This window comes from Ostrinia furnacalis, unplaced genomic scaffold (assembly GCF_004193835.3).
Source record: "Ostrinia furnacalis isolate ACB-3 unplaced genomic scaffold, ASM419383v2 OfSCF6287, whole genome shotgun sequence".
NCBI classification, from domain to species: Eukaryota; Metazoa; Arthropoda; class Insecta; order Lepidoptera; family Crambidae; genus Ostrinia; species Ostrinia furnacalis.
Window position 1 is genome coordinate 49,076 of NW_021136526.1, and position 18,902 is coordinate 67,977.

Here is an 18,902-nt window from a genome sequence, read left to right on the forward strand (position 1 = left end):
TAAGTAGATGGCATGTCTAAGCATTTCTACTTGGTAGAGCAAGGGATGGCTAGCTTGGTCTGACTACGTATTTAAATATTTTATGTGATAAACTCCGCAATTCAGGCATTTTCGGTGACGTAAAGTAAGTCTTTGAGTGCGCTGCTTTTCAGACATCTGGGGACCAAAATAAGTTAGACGTAGTTTAAGAAGCACTCGTTTCTACTAGGCTTATCTTACATTTTCAAATTCTAAATCTGAGTTTCGATAGTAACTGCACCAAATTCCGCCGAGCGTCGAGTCGGAAATGAACAATAATTGTCATATCGCGCTATTGTCCGCAGCAATTGGGCTTACTCTGCTACGCGACCATGTTAGCATAGAAGCATTTACAGCTTGTGGAAATTTAGAATTCACGCCAAAAGAGAAAATAGGTATAGTAGTTTGTAGTTACTCATCACGTACTTAGTGTTAGCGGGTTAAATCGAATCTACGCATTCCATCACTATTCAATCGATGACTCGTGCACTTCACTACGATCTGACTCTTGACTTTCGGTATTTTCGCGCGTAAATTAATGCTAAATGTTTTAATGTTCAAGTTTGCTAATAAATGTGGTTAATAAGTAAATTCAGTCTTTATATTAGGTAGGTGCAAGCAGTGTAAGTGTGGTTGATATCTTTTCGTCATCTTCTCATACCTTTTTACCTTCCTTCAGGAGTAGTTTTTGAGTACCTAATTCTAAATGTTTTAGATGAAATAAGAAACAGTTAGAACCTCTTCTTTCTCACAGACAATGTAATTTGTAAAGTTTCTTCTCAGTGTTGTTTCTTCCAAGCAGTCCGCTATTTGTCTAGTTTTTGTAATGCTGATTTTAAACTAACTTTTCCTACTGTATACGGTTCTTATTGTGTATTAGACCGTAAGTTGTGTAACGCACAAGCACCACGGTACTATCATATGGTAGTCCAGTTCCTCGTATCTCCGTCAGATGCAACGGGATTTTGGTTTTCTGTTAAAGTTGGTGACGCCAATATAGAGATCTAGGTCACTACAATGTCCAATCGTCCATGTTGATATTGGCAGTCAGAAAAAGTTTCATCACTGAAGGTGAATGTAAACAAGTAGGTAGTTCTGTTTTTTCATTTGAAACCAATTTGCACATACCGTTTTAGGCTTGGTGGTTCACGTTCTAAGACGGTGGGTACCTTGTGGTATCTTATATTCCTTCAAGTACCAATTAATCAAGATACAATAGAGTTCAATTTTTACCACGGTCTCATGCGACCACTTATGATTACCTACACGAGTTTCGAGTGATACAACTTAATTTTAGTAACATTATTTTTAAATTGTTTGTAAACATAATTAGACGTTTTTTAATAAAATAACATAATCTATCTCAACAATAACCATTACTCACCACCCACCATCTTCGGGTACAAATCTACCGTTACAATTGTATCTCAAGGCTATAATTTTAACCCTCGTAATGCACGTTGCTTTGCATTAAACACACGATTAGCCTGGATAACATTTGTTTTGTTAACCCTTCGTGTAACGGCCAATTTGCACGTTAGGGGTCTATTTGAGCTAGTGTCGCCGGGCTTGAGTTTAAGTGAGACGTCCCGGTTTATAAAATGTAGGTACAGTCCATAGCACATGAAGCTATTGCTTGCTAAATAACCGACTTTCTTAAAGATTTGCAGTCTTACCTTTAAGAGTTAACACTTACAAGTTATTTTTGGTAAATCATAGAGATTGAATTTAGTGTTGGAAAATTTTAGGAAGAACGTGTATAACACTTTTTATTGATTTGTATTTTTGTCCATGAGAATCAATGTCAAAAGAAAGAGACAGGAAGGTAGCTTGGGTCCATGTAACATACAAATAGCATAGCGTTTCTAAAAACAATGAATGTTACTCCTTTTATTTTTCATTTTTTGTCCCAAAACTAAATCGGGACGTGAACATCACTAGACCAATTAAAGTAAGCAGTAAGCAGATCAGATTATACGTTTTATTTAAAATATGTGCTGTTCTACATTGTTTCCCTTTATTGTGAATCGTAACATTGAAATTGGTGCTGAAATTTAATTTCGTACGTAAGTAATGCTTACTCGTATTTTTAGGTTCATATAAAAATGAATTAGGTATTTGTCAACTGAACTTAATTTACTTTTGTTTAACATATTTTTAATACCTATATTTGTGTTTTCATATGAAGCTCGTTCATACATTTTTACAGTCGCCGGAACTTGAATCCGAAGCTTTAGCAAGACTTAAAAATATCAAGTTGAAAAGAGTTTTTAATGATCCCTTTTGTCCCATTCACGTCCTTGTGTCCCCACAATAGGGAACAAACGATTTTGTTTATTTGTAGCCAGCTCAAAGGCTTTGTATTTTTATCTGGTATGCAAATACGCTAACCGTATTGCGGAAATAGTAAAAACTTTGTTAACTTGTTTTTTTAGGAGACGTTTGCGGAAGCAATTGTTGAAAATGGTGAGTTTTCTTTAAACCCAATGGGAATGGAGAGGTTAAATGTTATTACATAGTTTCTTTGAGGTTCGTGGATACTAGAGGGTACTTGGAGAAAGTTCTCATGCACTTTAAACATTAAAGCTGGATTGCACCTTCTTACTTTAACAGTAACTATAACAATAACCGGTGTTTTTTGTATGAATTTTGGCAGATTTTTTATGTTTGTTAAAATCAAAGTAAGATGGTGAATACACAGAATACTTTACTCGTAGAAGACAGAAAAGGCAGATACTATGTCATACAATTAAATGGTTGTCCAATGTGGCAAAAATCGGAACCAATAATCCAGGTATTGATAGTAGCGCCCTCCTATCAGTGTCATAACTGAAAATCTGGGACGATTCAGTGTTTGATAAATGGTTTGACATCTAATAGACAATCTTCACCAGTCACTAATCAAAGCGTTTTGGTTTTGACGTACGAACGTTAAAATAGCGGCTAATGTTCGGAATTCGAATTACGCGTCAATTCGCGGTCAATGACCTGCGATTCAACATTATATTTCTTCTCTTCCGTTGACATTTTAAAACGTGTGTGTTTCTCATCGCTTAAAATCGGTAAAAATATTTAAATACCTAGTAGGATGTGAAAGTGAAGGTACGGAGGACAAACCAATGAAGTTCTTCAAAGTCAAAGTCAAAATTTCTTTATTTGTTTGGACTAATAAATAGTTCTTACAAATCGTCATTTTGCTCTTAAGGAGCCNAGGGATGCCAGCGCAAAAAAAAATAGTACACGTGCTTGAAAGAAAACTGAAGCGCATCAATGTGAGTATCCATGTTATTTGCTAGGCAACATTTGATGGATATCACGAAACAAAATGGCCGCTGTCATCTATTTGCTCTTCATTTTTTTTTCGAATCTCCTAAGTAACTTTGTTTTATGTAGCCAGTTTTTTTAATTTTTATTTTTAAATTGAATTTGTTTATTATTTATTCCGCTTCACGCAGTTATACTGTTATGACAGTAGGTACTTAGCAGCTAAATATGGCACACTTATTTATATTGCCGCAGACCCGACCTTTACACATTTAAATTAGGTTTTAAAGTGTTATTTTAGTACGCCATTATCTTGTGCTTCGTTTGTTAATGTACAGTAAAATTCAGCAACTGAACGATACAATATTCGCAAAATATTAAATTAAAATGATAAGCCGGTGAGTGATTTTAATAATTCAAATCTATAAATTGAACTGCTAATGGAACGGATGCACTATTAGTGATTTTACATTATTATTATTTCGTTTCTGTAAAAGGAAATAAATAATAACTTTTACAATGAATGTTTATAGAAAATTTATTTGCTTTTCAATATATTGGACTATTTTTAAAAGGACACTGAGGTCACTTAATGCACCAGTTGTGGTCGGAGGTTCATACCCCGGTTGGGGCAAGATATGAGTCAGATGAAAATAGGAATCTTGAAATGTTTATTTGTACAAGTTTGTAATCATAAATAATAAGTTCATCTGTCAGATATCTAGTCATCGTGATCTAAGTATCTAAGGCTGTAAATAGGTTTATTTTCACCTTAAGATTGTTCGCTGATGTGATGCCTCAGGTAGGATTTAGACCCACGACCTATCGTTTTCCAGGCGACAGGACCAAATAACTTACATACAGAATTGAGCGTGGGAGAAGGTGGCAAGGATAAAATAACAAGCAATTTATGTATAATTTACTCAACCCACACAAAGCCCTCGTAGGTAGACTAAACAAATTACATCAAAAATTTGTTTTAACAACTGAACTAGCGGAGCGAAATCTGTCTGTTGACGAAAACCCGAAACTAAACACAAAAAAGTTTTAAGCGGCTTATGCTATCAACAAAGGCTCATAATAATCCTTTGATAACATTAAAAGTAAAAGCGTTTAGTAAGTATATTTTTTTACTGTCTAGACTAGATGTATCTCTTTTTGCATTCGAGATAGGCACAAATTACAATGATATTGTAAACGTAACAAGATAATCAAGATGATTGACAAAATATTAAACAAATTACTCAAACATAAATCTTAATGGATGTGAAAATAGAAATGAAGTTTGAGGCCATATGATTTCTCAAGTTCATAAAAGCAAAGCCACGACTAGTCTTTTTTTTGCCCTAGGTCAAAATTGGCCTTCACTGTGTTTCAATAGCGGTCAAGCTAGGTATGGCTACACAGAATTTTCAGCAGTGGGAAAGAGAGGTGAATAAGTAGTAAGGTATACTCGTAATCCTACAACCCAAGTGGAGGAGTTCCAGCACTGGAACAGCGAGGTGGATATTAGGGATAGTCCCGAAACCGAAGCGGGAAGAAGCTACGTTTTTATTAAACCCTCAGCAATTCCCTAATTACAAAGCTAAACGTTTTTACCGAAGCAAATGCTTAATGTATGCAGTCGCAGTCCCAACTGTCGCGCTCCGGAATTCATAATGCAGATTAGACCCGCTGCCAGTTTTAATGACACGTGTACAAAGTTTAAGCAACTCTGACTTTTAGTTCATTTTAAGTTGAATTTCGGTGATTTTCTATGAAGTGGCTACAAATGCAATTGGATTGTGGCGGAATATAGATGCGTATTAAGTAGGTACGAGCACGAGATATCAGACTATTTTTATTTGCTTAATTACTGTGGAATGGACTTTCGTCTGCGTCTATTTCTGGACCGATACAACCTACAATAATCCAAGAAGAGAGCGTACCTGCTTATACTTTAAAGGCCAGCAATGCACATGTATCTCCCCTGGGGCTTTGGGTGTCTATGGGCGGCGGTAATCACTTACCATCAGGTGATCTGCTCATTTGCCTCCTGTCCCAATATTTAGGTAAAAGTGCTGTCCGTTTTATTTTTTTCCCTCAACATTTAAAAAAAAAACTAGGATTCGTTTTACAAACATATTAACGTTCCACGTTTATTATCAATAGATTATTAATTTGTGAACGGCTCCAGAAATCTTATATTTTCGGTGTAACAAAGCTAGTACCTATGTAGGTAGTAAAAAAATATTGAACGCGTTGAAATCACTGAGAAAATTCCCAGTTTTCCATATCCGAGAAGAAACTAGGCGAACGCGTATTTCCAAATCACGTAGCGGCTTTATTTTTTACTCCGGTAACCAAAATGAATGAATTGATTTCCGCAAGATTATACCAGCATTAGTGGCGATTGACGCCATAATATCAGGCAGTCTGCGGCGACGTGACTCAAATCCCTGAGGATTTGAATATTGTGAGAAACGAGAGTTCGAAAGTTATGTAAGTAAGACTTGTAAATATCTTTTTGTCGTCGAAAGATCACGTCTTTAGGGAAAAATATCGTTGAGATCGACTTGAGCACACTATCGTAGTATATTTTCCCTTATTTTATTTACGTGAGAGCATTATAAGACTTGGGTCAATCCCACTTAGTAGTGAAGTTAAAAACAATAATCCTAATTGAAGAGAGGTTTTTTATTTTGAGGCTATTTTAGGGCTTTTCAAGTATAAATAAAATCGTAGGCGTACTTGGGCTTGAGTGTTTCCAAGAAGAAGACAGATGTCTACTTTTCACGTCACTTCTTGCGAGAAAATCAAAAGCAACATTTCTAAAAATTTGGTTTTCCAGTACATTTTCGAATAATCTTCTTTTTCTAAAGTTCATTTATACAAAATTCGACGTACCACTTCCAAATTTCAAATCACGTTATTGGAATGTAAAAAACGAATAGTAATGGAACTTCATACTACATTATTACCCCAGGGCTATGAAGACTTGTTTTAAGTTTTGCATGACGTATATTAGACGATTGTCGAACAGGTAGTGGCACTAGGGTTCCCATCTCTTAAATTTGTGAACCAGGACAAGACGCGTGTAAACCCCGGATTTTGGAGCCCAGAACCCAAATATTTTATGTCAAGTCGCATCGCCTGGCTTAAGACTTAATTTTTTTAAACTTACCTCACCCGGACGCTCCCCAGACAAAATCCGGGAAAACCCGGACGGATGGCAACCCTAGACAATACAACTTACATTTGAGTTGCTTATCTCCTTCAACAATTCGTTACACAGTTCATGCATAACATAACGTGTTAATTCATACCTGCTACAATTGACAACTGCACACGACTGGAGCTGTACGGGAAGTTAAATTGCACCGACAATAGTGCAGTTGGTACGTTGAGTTTCGCGGGTTATATTAAAACAAAGGAAGAGACAGATGAGCTGTACGCTCTATTATTTTGTTTTGTTTTTCACTGACATAAATTACGGTAGCATTTTTCGCATTCGAGACATGACTTCCACAACGTACTAAGGTCCAGAAGGCCTAACAAATATTACGATATTATTTCTTTTAAGGCATTCAAAATGTTTAAAAAGCTAGGGCTTTGCAAAAAAATAAGAAATATCCTGGTAGGTAACTTATTAAGGATTAAGCTCGCCTGTTGTATATTTATTATGTGTGTGCAATAAATATTTTCAATAATTAAATAAATAATAAGGCTGATTACGGTAATGAAAAGCTTACGTGACATTGGCGAAATAGCAGTTCTCAAAACCAAGTTATCGCCAAAATAAAAGAACAACCCTCCTAAAAGAAGAAGAAATGCTTCAAATCATGGCCTAACTACTGTTCTTTTCTCTCATTTTCCCTCGAATCGCAACATTCCCTTACCAACTCCCGTCCCGTATGTCCCATAGTGTACACTTGCGTTTCAAATTGTCCCATTGTGCGACTAATGCCGCGGTGGGACTTCTCACATTGTTATTATTGCCTTTGTTGGAGCGACTGAATACGGCACTAAGGCAGGAATTAGGACTTGGTCAAGTGTAATCGCTGGAGCTGTTTGTGCTATACAGAGCCACGGAAATGGCACAGAAGGCTTATAAGGAGTTCGAGTACGTTTAGTACTATTATTGTACGTAATATTATTGTGTGGTTTCTCAGTCTTATTATTTGGGTGATATTATAATGCTGAAGGTAATGGTATACATACATTTATTGTACTTACTCATAGTCAGTACCTACATGAACACAGACATGTGAAAAATGCTTTAAAAATCATATCGCAATAGATGCATTTTATTTTGATTGTAAAGAAAAATCTAGTTTTTAATGAATTTGCTGGTGCAGGTGTATAAACACTGTGATCAGAATACATTTAGCTATAGCAATTTCAGAAAAATATGACGACGGCCGTTTGGTGTAGTGATTCGCGTACCGACAATACAAACATTTGTGTAGATTTGGGCGTTTTAAGTTAAAGTAAGTGGGTACTTATCTCAGATCATAGAAGGGAAGTACTTATGCTTATATACGTTATATCTGGTACCCAAAGTGTAAGCAATTATATGTATGTCCGTATTGTCCGTCCTTGGATATTTATACTGGTACCTACTCAAGTCTCGCATCGAAAGTTGTAGAAAAGCTTTGTATTTGCATAAGGTTTTAATATCACTCCGGCTCGCGAGCACTGTTCTAAATAAGCAAAAATCTAAAGCAAACGGCGCCCGTCCTATACACACAAACAACGGTTTTTTAACGTCACGCCAGAGGTTGTTTTCTCATATTTCCCGTTTCCAAAATACATACAGATTGGACCGATATAAAATCGTCGTCGGAACTTGTAGTCCGATAAACGAAATCGTTTGTTTCAGTCCAATTACTAATAATAAAAAAATACGTCCGTTGGACAAAGGCCCAAGGATTTCCACAGCGATTGGTCCTGCATTGCCTCCTCAACCAGGTACCTCCCGCGACCGTGGTGGGATCGTCGGTCCAGGTCCACCGATCGTCGCAGGTCTGCCCACACCACGTCGTCCGGCCTTACTAGTTTATAAAGTACAATGGAAACAAATACCGGTGAAGGGTGCGAATGTAAATGTTTGTGTAGACAACACACGGTTCGATCGAAGAAACAAATTTGCATTGAATTACAGCCGTGAAGAGGAACAGGTGGGCAGTAACGTCCTGAGAGCATCTTGTTAATGAATGAACAAATATCAAAGATTAATTCAGTACCTATCTTGTTTGAGGAACTACAAGTAAACGGTTAAGAACTTTTTAGAAATTATATTGCTAAATGTATCGAACATGGGTATAAAACATTAAGGTCTCAATCTGTCAAACTCCATACAAAAATCCCCGGTTATCGTTAAAGTTACGGTCAAAGTTTGGTGGTGCAACTCAGCCTTAGTACTTAAAAATTCACAATCAAACATCTAATTCTTACCACAATCTTGACTCATCTTAATTTTGCTTTTTTTCAGATGTCAAATGAAATTTAAAAAGGCACATCCTTCTGCTGTAAAAAGAAGAAGATGTCAAAGGTAAGTGCTATATATAAATTTAGTCCTTGTATTTTTGTTGATGTATGACTGTTTCTTATCCAAAATAAAAAATACCTAACGTTGATGCGAACGCGCGAACTACCAAATTAAATAACGCGCACAAAATAAGCCACCCTCACCAGGCGGGTAATTAATATTTTCCATTGAAAGAACCTCTATAGAAAACCTTTACTTATGCGGAACCGTCAATCAATTAATCTCCCTCGCACTTCTCTTCACAAATTCTTCGTGAACTGTCCCTTGTCATCTGATTGGAGGCCCACAGATTGCGGTGGAAACTTATAATGAGTTTTTATATTACAAGCTGTTACCAGACGTCATTTTAACTGCCCAGAAATTATTTCATTTGAGTGAATTAGGTCTAAAATTGATATCCTTTGAAAATAAGTGGTCTAGACTGACTCGACCCTGGAGCCTAGATTCGTCTAATAAACCTGAATAATACAAAAATTCTTTAAAGACCGCGTTTCCATGGAAGCCCAATTACGTGAACGTATTATATAAACGTGTATTTTAAGAAGAAATCCTGTCAATTTAATTGACCCGGGTATGTATGGTTAGGACATTAGACGCATAAAATATCATTTGATTGACTGCAAAGAAATTGAGATATTTTGTTTTATGGGTCTCTGACAAAATAGTTCTGATCATACATTTTTGATAGAACCCACATAATAGTAATACCTACGTAATTTTAGATTTATACATTACCTAAAGTACGGCCAACTAGCAGCGATACAAAAGGCCGATACGACTGTCGAGTTGACAATATACAGTGTGTCCGGGCTTGTAGTGATCAAACTTTAACCCATTAACGCCCGCCGTACTATAAATTGTACACAACTTTAAGTTACGATTAATCTGATTTAGTGGGTATTTTAAGTCTGAAAATAATTCCAATCGGTAAACAAAGGTCTATGCATTACATCCTGAGATGAAACAGAACATAATTATAAAATTTGAAGGGGGTATTTTGCGATTTCGTTTCAGTGATTTTTTCGTATCTCCTGGTGGATAGTTGACAATTTTTTATACAAGGTTTAAGTTACACAAAATACCGAATAAGTTGTTAGTGTATTAGCTAACAACATATCCTAATAAAAAATACATAAAAAAGTTCATTTCATGGAAAGTTTTTTATGCTATAACTCCCAAAGTGATGCTGTACTAACTTTTGTACAATGGGCGCTTGACATGTTACGTAAAGTAGTAAAAAAATGGCATTATTATTAGAGTGTTTACTTATTTCTTCATAGTTCTTATATGTAATCATTATTTTCTTTTTCCAATAACATGGCTCTTTATTTATGGGGTTACAGACAACAAAAATAAACATTTTGTTTTCCCAATTATGACCTGTTTGTCGACCTAAAGAGACTTAGTTACATAGTTTTTGGAACCATACGTGACAACAGAACCAAACGGTATCCTTTGATCCTAACTAATATTATAAATGCGAAAGTAACTCTGTCTGTCTGTCTGTCTGTCTGTCTGTCTGTCTGTCTGTTACGCTTTCCCGCTTAAACCTCGCAACCGATTTTGATGAAATTTGGCATAGAGATAGTTTGAGTCCCGGGAAAGAACATAGGATAGTTTTTATCCCTGTTTTTGAAACAGGGACGCGCGCGATAAAGTTTTTCTGTGACAGACAAAATTCCACGCGGGCGAAGCCGCGGGCGGAAAGCTAGTNTTTTATTGACTATCGCGTGATATAAAATATTTGCTTATTAATGTTAAGCTACCCACGCTTTCACTTGTTTTTGAAGGAAAAGGTGAAAACTAAAAATTTAAAACTTAAATCCTTGTAATTTTGCGATAAATGGGTCAAGCCCCAAATTTGAAGTATTTTTATCGATAAAATTGTCCCTAGATTTGGCCCATAAAGTTTGATCACTACATGCCCGGACACACTGTATAATAGTCTGTTTCTTCCCATCTTGTGTATTTGTCGTAATGTCTCGTTCTCCCGCCAAAAAATGTCAAAGTCAGACGGGTTCACCCCTGACATTGAGTTTGTTTACATTTGGTATCGCTTCTCGTTGGCCGTACTTTATAACTATTATTCACGTTGTAGCACACCAAGCTTCAGTTAGAATGCGTGCCAAAACAAAATAATGTCCCCAAAAATCAAACCCTCATTGCAATTTGTTCGCGATTCCTTATTTAGCAAACATGCAAATCTACGCTGTTCTTATTCAGATGGAATCACCATGTGTAGGACGTAAAAATAAAATATGTAAGTGTTGTGGTGCATTGGATAGCGTTCAGCACAGGGTTGGCAAAAGGCAAATTAAATAGCAAAAGGCATTAATTTTCTTCTTCGTTCATTCGTTTCAGCCAAATTACGTCCACCGCTGGACAAAGGCCTCCCCCAAGGATTTCCACAATGACGGTCCTGCACTGACGGCATCCAGGTGTAGGCTGGACTTTGGTCTAACACCGCGGTGGGCATCCCTCTAGTTGGGTTCGCCACTGATCGGGCGCCTTATGCGCTCGATACGGCCCGATCGCGAACCTTGGTCAAACGGCTAGAGTACCTTCTGTACTCGCCACTCTGCCCGGTGAAGCTGGAAAAGCTCTTCAAGCGACCAGCGCGCTACTCTTAAAAAAAATCGCATCCAGGTACTTCCCGCGACCTTCACCAATTGGAACCAGGTTCTTCTTGCTTACTTTCTGCGACCTTCACCAGATCGTTGGTCCACTAATTGGGACGAAAACTGAATCTCTCTAACTAGAATAGCAACAATAGTGCCAGTTTATTTCTCAAAAGGAATTGTACATTTCACTTAAGCTTAACAAACTAACAACAGCCGTAAAGCGTCATAAGTCAAGCAAGTTCTAATTGCTGTGGGCTCTTGAGTGATAATGTAAAGCTGGAAACGTTATTTCACTTTGGCTTCCTGGCCTGGTAATCCGGATGCTGAATTACAACACTATTGTGATACTCCATAGGAACTTAAGTTGTTTGTGTTACGAGTACGATATTAAAATGTTATCATCCATTATAAGCTCTGTTCAATTTCATCATCGTCATCATTTCAACCACAAGACATTCATAGTTGAACATAGGCCTCCCCAAATGATTTCGACATTACCCGGTTGGTAGCCGCTTGCATTCAGCGCCTTCCTGCTACCTTTATGAGGTCGTCGGTCCACCTTGTGCAATTAATTGTGACAATAAATGTAGGATTATTTAAGTGTCGTGTGGTGGTAGCCCTAGTACGTGGGTTTTGCAGTCGAATCTGAGACTGTCCCGAATAAAAGATGGGTGTGACATGTTGCAAGCCGTTTGGTAATAATATGCAAGATAAAACAAACAATTTTTTTTATCGGATGCGCCTTAACAGTTAAAATGGGTGTTACTTAGGTACCTACTTTTGTGGTAACGTAATTCTTACAATACAATGCTAAAACAATAAATAGTTCTTATTTTTAGAAATTTTGGGAATGCGGTAGAGTGAGTGAGTGAGCTTGAGGTTATGGTAAGGATTGCAACGTAGAAGATTACTGTTAGGTATATTAATTTGCTTAAATGACATTGGGAACTTTTTGCCCCACTTTTCGAAAAGTAGCGGACACAAACGAAACCTATCACAGATGATACATACTAATATCCAATGAATTTCCGTGCATTTTTTTTCTCTCTTATTTATGGGAATATTGAGAAAATGAAGTTTTAATATTTTATTTTATTTTACATTTAGGTAACATTTTTGACGACCTTGGTGGCGGAGAGGCGCACACACCGGTTTTCAAGGTGTGCCGGGCCAATCCTGAGGTCCCGGGTTCGATTCCCGGCCGGGACAATATAGAAAACGATCTTTTCACATTGTCTCTGGTTTGGGTGTGTTGTGGTTCGTCGTTCCCGATTTCCATAACACAAATGCCTTGGATACTTATTTTGGGTTGGAGTAATTTATGAGATGTTGTCTAATATTAATTTAAGTATTTATAATTTTTTATTTATTTATATGATTTTATTTATATTTTTTATTTATTTATATTATTTTATTTACTTTTATTGGTTACTCTGCAATGCTAAACAACATAATATATAAAAATATCAAATCATTTTAGACAAATATATTTTCAACTTAGACTCGTCATATCTCAGAATTCCCATATATCACAACATAGCGCTTTAAGTGAATATACCTACAAGTATAAAGCTTTGAAATAAAATACGTTTCATCTTTGTCCGCCGTGGGGCATTTTCTCATATTAAAGTTCCCAATGTCCTTTGTACAAATATTTCAACAAAATACCCAAGCTACTTTCCAGGCTGCAATTAGGTAAAGAATAATTAAACATGGGTGTTTTTTTTTAATTTGGGCATTTTGAATTTCAGAGAGTGCGGCGCTATTGGTTTACACGCTGCTCTCTCCTAAGTGATTTATAATTTTAATTGTTGAAAGATTTTAGGTTGCTAACTATGTTTTCAATGTGGGTGGTAAATGTTGTTAAAGAATCTTGCTTAGTTATAATTTGTTGGAAATTGAATGGGTCGATGTTGTGGTAAACTATATCATGGCTAAGTCTTGTTGATTGAAATCTTGGGCAGTCCTGAACGAGATGCAACATTGATTGGGTGGTTATATAACCTGATAATATTATCACAGGGACATGTGTCGTTTTCAGTAATTTTGAATCTGTGGAGGTATTCTTTATGGTATAAATTAAACATGGGTAAAGAGATACTCATAATACTTCCAATATTTGTGGTTAATTTATCTACTCTCTACATCGGAGTATTTTGCAAAAACTACCTAAGTGAGGACTTGATGATATAACCTCAAAGATTTCTAGGCTACGTTGCCCGCATCTAGCCTTAATCTTCACCAGAACTTTTCCAAACTCTGGCCTTGTTTTGCATTGAAATGTTCCCACAATATTTCAATTCCGTAACCGGGTTAGACTCAAGTTCATCCAGAATATCAGATGCGAGTGTTCTATAGGGACGTGTGCTATCGCGACAAGTACGAGCGTGTTGTAAAGGGACACGCTTTAGATTTATATTGCTTCTGACACCGCGACAGAATAAAAATGATACGTTCATATTTTTTCTGCTATGGAACTGCGGGATTCCTCACAGAAATGAAAGTTGTGATATGAAAAATTATGAATTTCAGCTTGATCTAGTGGTGACGTTCGCTGATCAAAAGTTCGTTAATTACCCTCCTATTAAATAAAGTTAAAAGTGACGTATGAATGTAGTCCTACTAATATTATAAATGCGAAAGTTTGGATGCCTGGATATCTGGATGTCTGGGTGTTTATTACTTTTTCACGCAAAAACTACTGAACGGATTTTGTTGAAACTTTACAGTATTATTGTTTGTAACCCAGATTAACATACAGGCTATAGGTAATTTATGCCGATCTGTGACACTTCACGCGGGTGAAGCCGCGGGCAAAAGCTAGTATTCAATAATTATATCGACGGCAGAAAGCGGAAATGTCGTATCTCAAAAATTGGCAAAAATGACTTTTNTGTAAAATTTCAGCTTTCTAACTTTCTTAATTTAAGATTTATGAATTTTTGTAATAGTTTTTTTGCTCTGGTGTAAAATCTTACTTTTTGAGATACGACAAAATCGCTTTCTGCCGTCGATATTTGTAACTTGTTATTAGTAAGGGGGACAAATTTGACCTTCATTGGTTGGGTTTTTGTGGCGGTCAAGCTGTAGATTCTGGCTACACAGGAGTTGCAGTGGTGGGAACGAGAGGTGGGAATAGTCCCGTATTAGTAAGGGGGCTAATCATCAGCAAATGTATCATCATTAGGTGTTACCTTTATTTCAGTAACATAAAATTGACCTTCGTTGAAATCCATTACTCTACTAAACCCTCAAAAACTAGAAGCCTGTTCCAGCCTGTTTCACCTTAACCCTCCATTACGAATCTATTTTGATAAAACTGAAAGGGTTTGAAGAATGTGAACTGGCGCTTGAAGGGCTTATAGTTTTGCTTTAATATTTAACCGTTGGAACTAGACCGTATCAAGCTAAAACTTGGTTCCAGTTGGCTGTGAAATGGTAATAAGTTGTGCCTAAGTCGTTGGCTAGAATATTATAAAGCCTGTGCAAATTAACTTGTCTTTAGGTAGAATATTATATTAAAGGCAGCGTAAATTGAATTTGGCGACCTTTAATAAAATTCTACTAAGCCCTTGGTGATTTGTATAATGACCATTGTTTCGCGTTTACAATGAAATTAAAGGTATTATTATTTTCATCACTAAAGAAAGACATTTTGGTGCCAGTATTATAGTCAACCTGATATTGCAAAATTGGCAATACTTAAATGGGCGATTTTGCAATTGCTATTTGGTTATAAATATCTACGTCTAGTTTTACCTATTGTGGACTAACTTCAAATTCTAAATGTAATTTCTCATTCATCATCATCATTTCATCCACAGGACATGCACTGCTGAACAAAGGCGGAGGGAGCCCAATGACTTCCACATCGCACGGTTATCGAGTCGTCGGTCCACCTTGAGGTTGGACTTCCCACGCTGCATTTTCCGGGACGTGGTCTCCACTCCAGAACCTTGCTGCTCCATCGGCCGTCAGTTCTGCGTACCTACTATGTGCCCTGCCCATTGCCTCTTCAGCTTGCTAATCCGTCGGGCTATGTCAGTTACTTCTATTTGCTTACCTCATAATATGATTGCAATTTGCTGTTAACGTAATTAGATTTTGTAATATTCTATCGATCCACATACTCGTATAATTAGGTCCAAATAGGAAAACCCCATACAAAAACGTCTCTCGCGTAACGTCTGTCGTTAATGATATCCCTTTCTATCCCTCATTACGATAAGAAATTCCAACGACGTTTCCGTAACTTTTATTTACAAGCTATCGATAAAATCTATGGGTTCCCGTCTAAAAACAAGATGGATTGCGACCGTAAACCGGAGTTTGAGACGGCTGTCTCGCTTGACGAGACTTTTGTTCTAAGTCCTGAACGATCACTCTTTATTGGGGGCGATTCTTGAGATATTTTACTACGGGACTATTCCCACCTCTCGTTCCCACCGCTGCAACTCCTGTGTAGCCAGGATCTACAATTTTACCGCCAGTAAAAACCCAACCAGTGAAGGTCAAATTTGTCCCGGGAGAAAGTTAAACCGTCATTGGACAACGCAACGAAATTAATAAGAAGAACATAGGAGGAGTTCGAAGTTAAGGTTCGACTTTCCTCCGTTGCAAAGCCGAGTTGGAGAAAGCTATTTTGCTAGACTACTCTGTATAGATGGATAGACAATACGTTTAACAACGTAACGACGAAACAATTTCGTTTTTAACTGGAGGAAAGACGTAAGCCTGCGATGAGTTACATTAAAAAAACTAGACAGAAATAGCTGGTGATATTATCTAGAAGAGAAATCATTGTACTTGTAAGGCTCGTTCACACGGCAACCCAGTTTTGCAGGACGCCGCAATAGTGTGAACATAGAGTAGGTACTATGGAACACACATAAGTATATGTGTGTTTGAAATTCCAACCAAAAATTCGAATGGATCGATTATTTTCAGGATACTGCAATCGTGAGAACGTTATTATTAAAACACGACGTGTTTTAATTCCTGCAAAATACGGGATATCTCCATCGGAACAAGCCCTTATGCAAGTATTCGTTATCCTATCCTCTTTTCCAAAATGAAATCTAGAATCGACACCTTAGTCCTCGCAATGAAACCGACCAATCGATTTCCAACCGTTTCATTCAAGGTAATGTCGCCCTGAGTTCCTGACGTATTGGGTATTTCATCAAAAGAAGGATTACTTAGGTACCTACCTAGACTACAAGGAACATTAATAGCGAAATAAAGTCACGGGTATGACGTCATACCTTTCTCTCTGAGAGCTTAGTGAGAAGTTGCAGTACTTCGTTTAATTTTAGTGTGACTTTCATTAACTTTCGCTTCTTATTGCGACTATAGTTGCGTCTGATTTTTGTCTTACGACAGGAAATGCGTCTCACCAAGTCGAGTCGACTTTACGTCACTTTTATAGTGTATCTTCTGATCGTAATAAAGTTTTGTTCTGATACAAAATGACTGGTCCAAATTAAGTCCAGCCTAATTCCAGGTCAGTAGAGTTAAGGTAGATTGTTCAATTTACTACCTCAGTTGTTTTGATAAAACAAAATATCTGGAATTAATTCTCATGTTTTATTTGGACACTGAAAACGTATATTTCATTCAGGATCAGATTAAGTTAGGAGCAATAAATAAAATGGATTTATACAATTTAGGTTAACTTCAATGTGATATTTTATTCAATTTTGATGAGCTTATTCTACACTTAGCAGTTTTCGAAACCTAGACGTTCAAGTATTTTGAAACGTCATTATTTTATCCAATTACTTCTAATCTCTTGATACTCCACATCAATGATAGAGATTTAGCTGTGACATCAAAGGCATCAGAGATACAGTAAAGTTCAATACAACTACTTACCTAACATGTTATTATCTGTTAAAGATTTGAATCTAATAAGTTTCAAATTTCATAAAAGAGAAAATTGGTTTTGCAAGAGACAGATGAGACTCAAAACTGTGTAAGTTATTTTGACAAATTACATACTATTGGTATTTTAGGGTCTCGTACTTCGTAAGTCGGTTGAGAAGTGCGTAGAGAAAAAGGGACCATTATAAGTTCGATAATGAGCAGTCATGTTTAAAAGGCAGCTCAGTTTTCAAACTAACTAATTAAATGTGCTTACACCTAGTTTTAGCTTCAAATAAAACAGAATTAACTGTATTAGACCAGTGGTTCTCAAAGTTAAACTGACCGCGTTTCAACTGGTTAAAAAGGATGGGTCATGTGAACGATAGACTGTGAATAAGAAAGATAAATAATTGCGTTATAATCAAAAATAATATTTCAGATGTTCTAAGAGGTTACTTAGTTATTTTCCGGCGGTCGTTCAATGTATCGTCCTATTTAACAATCTAACATAAGCCTGTACATTTTCTAAACCACCAATGAAGATCCGATAGTTAACTTCGAGCCCCATTTTCCTTAATTCCGTTGTGGGTTTAACACAATTTAACTTTTGGGACACACTTTGGCTAAGGTTTTTCTTAGTAAAGCCGTAGATCCTGGCTGCACAAGAGTTACAGCAGTAGGGACGAGAGATGGATATGGATACACTAGCGTTCTTCTCGAAAGACTGACTCAGAGTGACCGCAGCGTCAATTCTGAGTGGCCGCTGAATGTGCGGGGTGAGGGGGTCCCGTTACTGTTTGAAAAAAAAGTTGCGTTTGCGACGCTGAATCAGCGCTACGACGACGCTGCTCGGGCGTTGTAAAAGACGACGACGCGACGCTTGAAAGACGCAAATGTGGAAGATACCTGAAATAGTTTGACAATCGCAGTCGTAGAAGCTAACGGCGCCGTATAATCCGGCGGTAGCGGTTAACGGTCCTTTACTTTAGCGGTTCAATTGAATTAAAGACTCTCGAATTGTGCTTTTTCATTGCTAATGGTCTAGTCTAGAAGTAAAATAATGGCGCAAGTTGTAACATTGGAAGCAATTCACACAAAGCAATGGTACAGTACAGTTGTTAATTTAAAAATGACTTTTATAGCTTCTTTTATGTTGAAATAAATTTTAGCTTGAAGTCAATTTCATCAGAAAAGTTTGATACGATCTCAGAACTTTTCCAATAGTAAGTTTTTAATAAATGTGCTGAAAATTAAAACAGCCAGATTTCTTCTAACATTATAAGCTCACCTTACTATGTATTTTTTATGTTGAATTTAAGATTAAATAATTAAGTTCATTGGTATTGATAAATATTATAACATTAAGTATGAAAAATATAATCGACTAAACATAGGTACACTTAATTTTTTTTTCTACATTTCTATAGTGACTTAAACACGTTTAGATATTCATCGTACATGGGTATGGATTAAAATCTACCTGAATTTGGATAGTCAACAAAAGGCTGCAGTTCATTATTTGAAGGGAAATACCAGTGTAAATTGCAGTGGTGCAATATAAGCCACGATGCGAGCCTCGCCAGAAATGCACCTGCAATTTATGC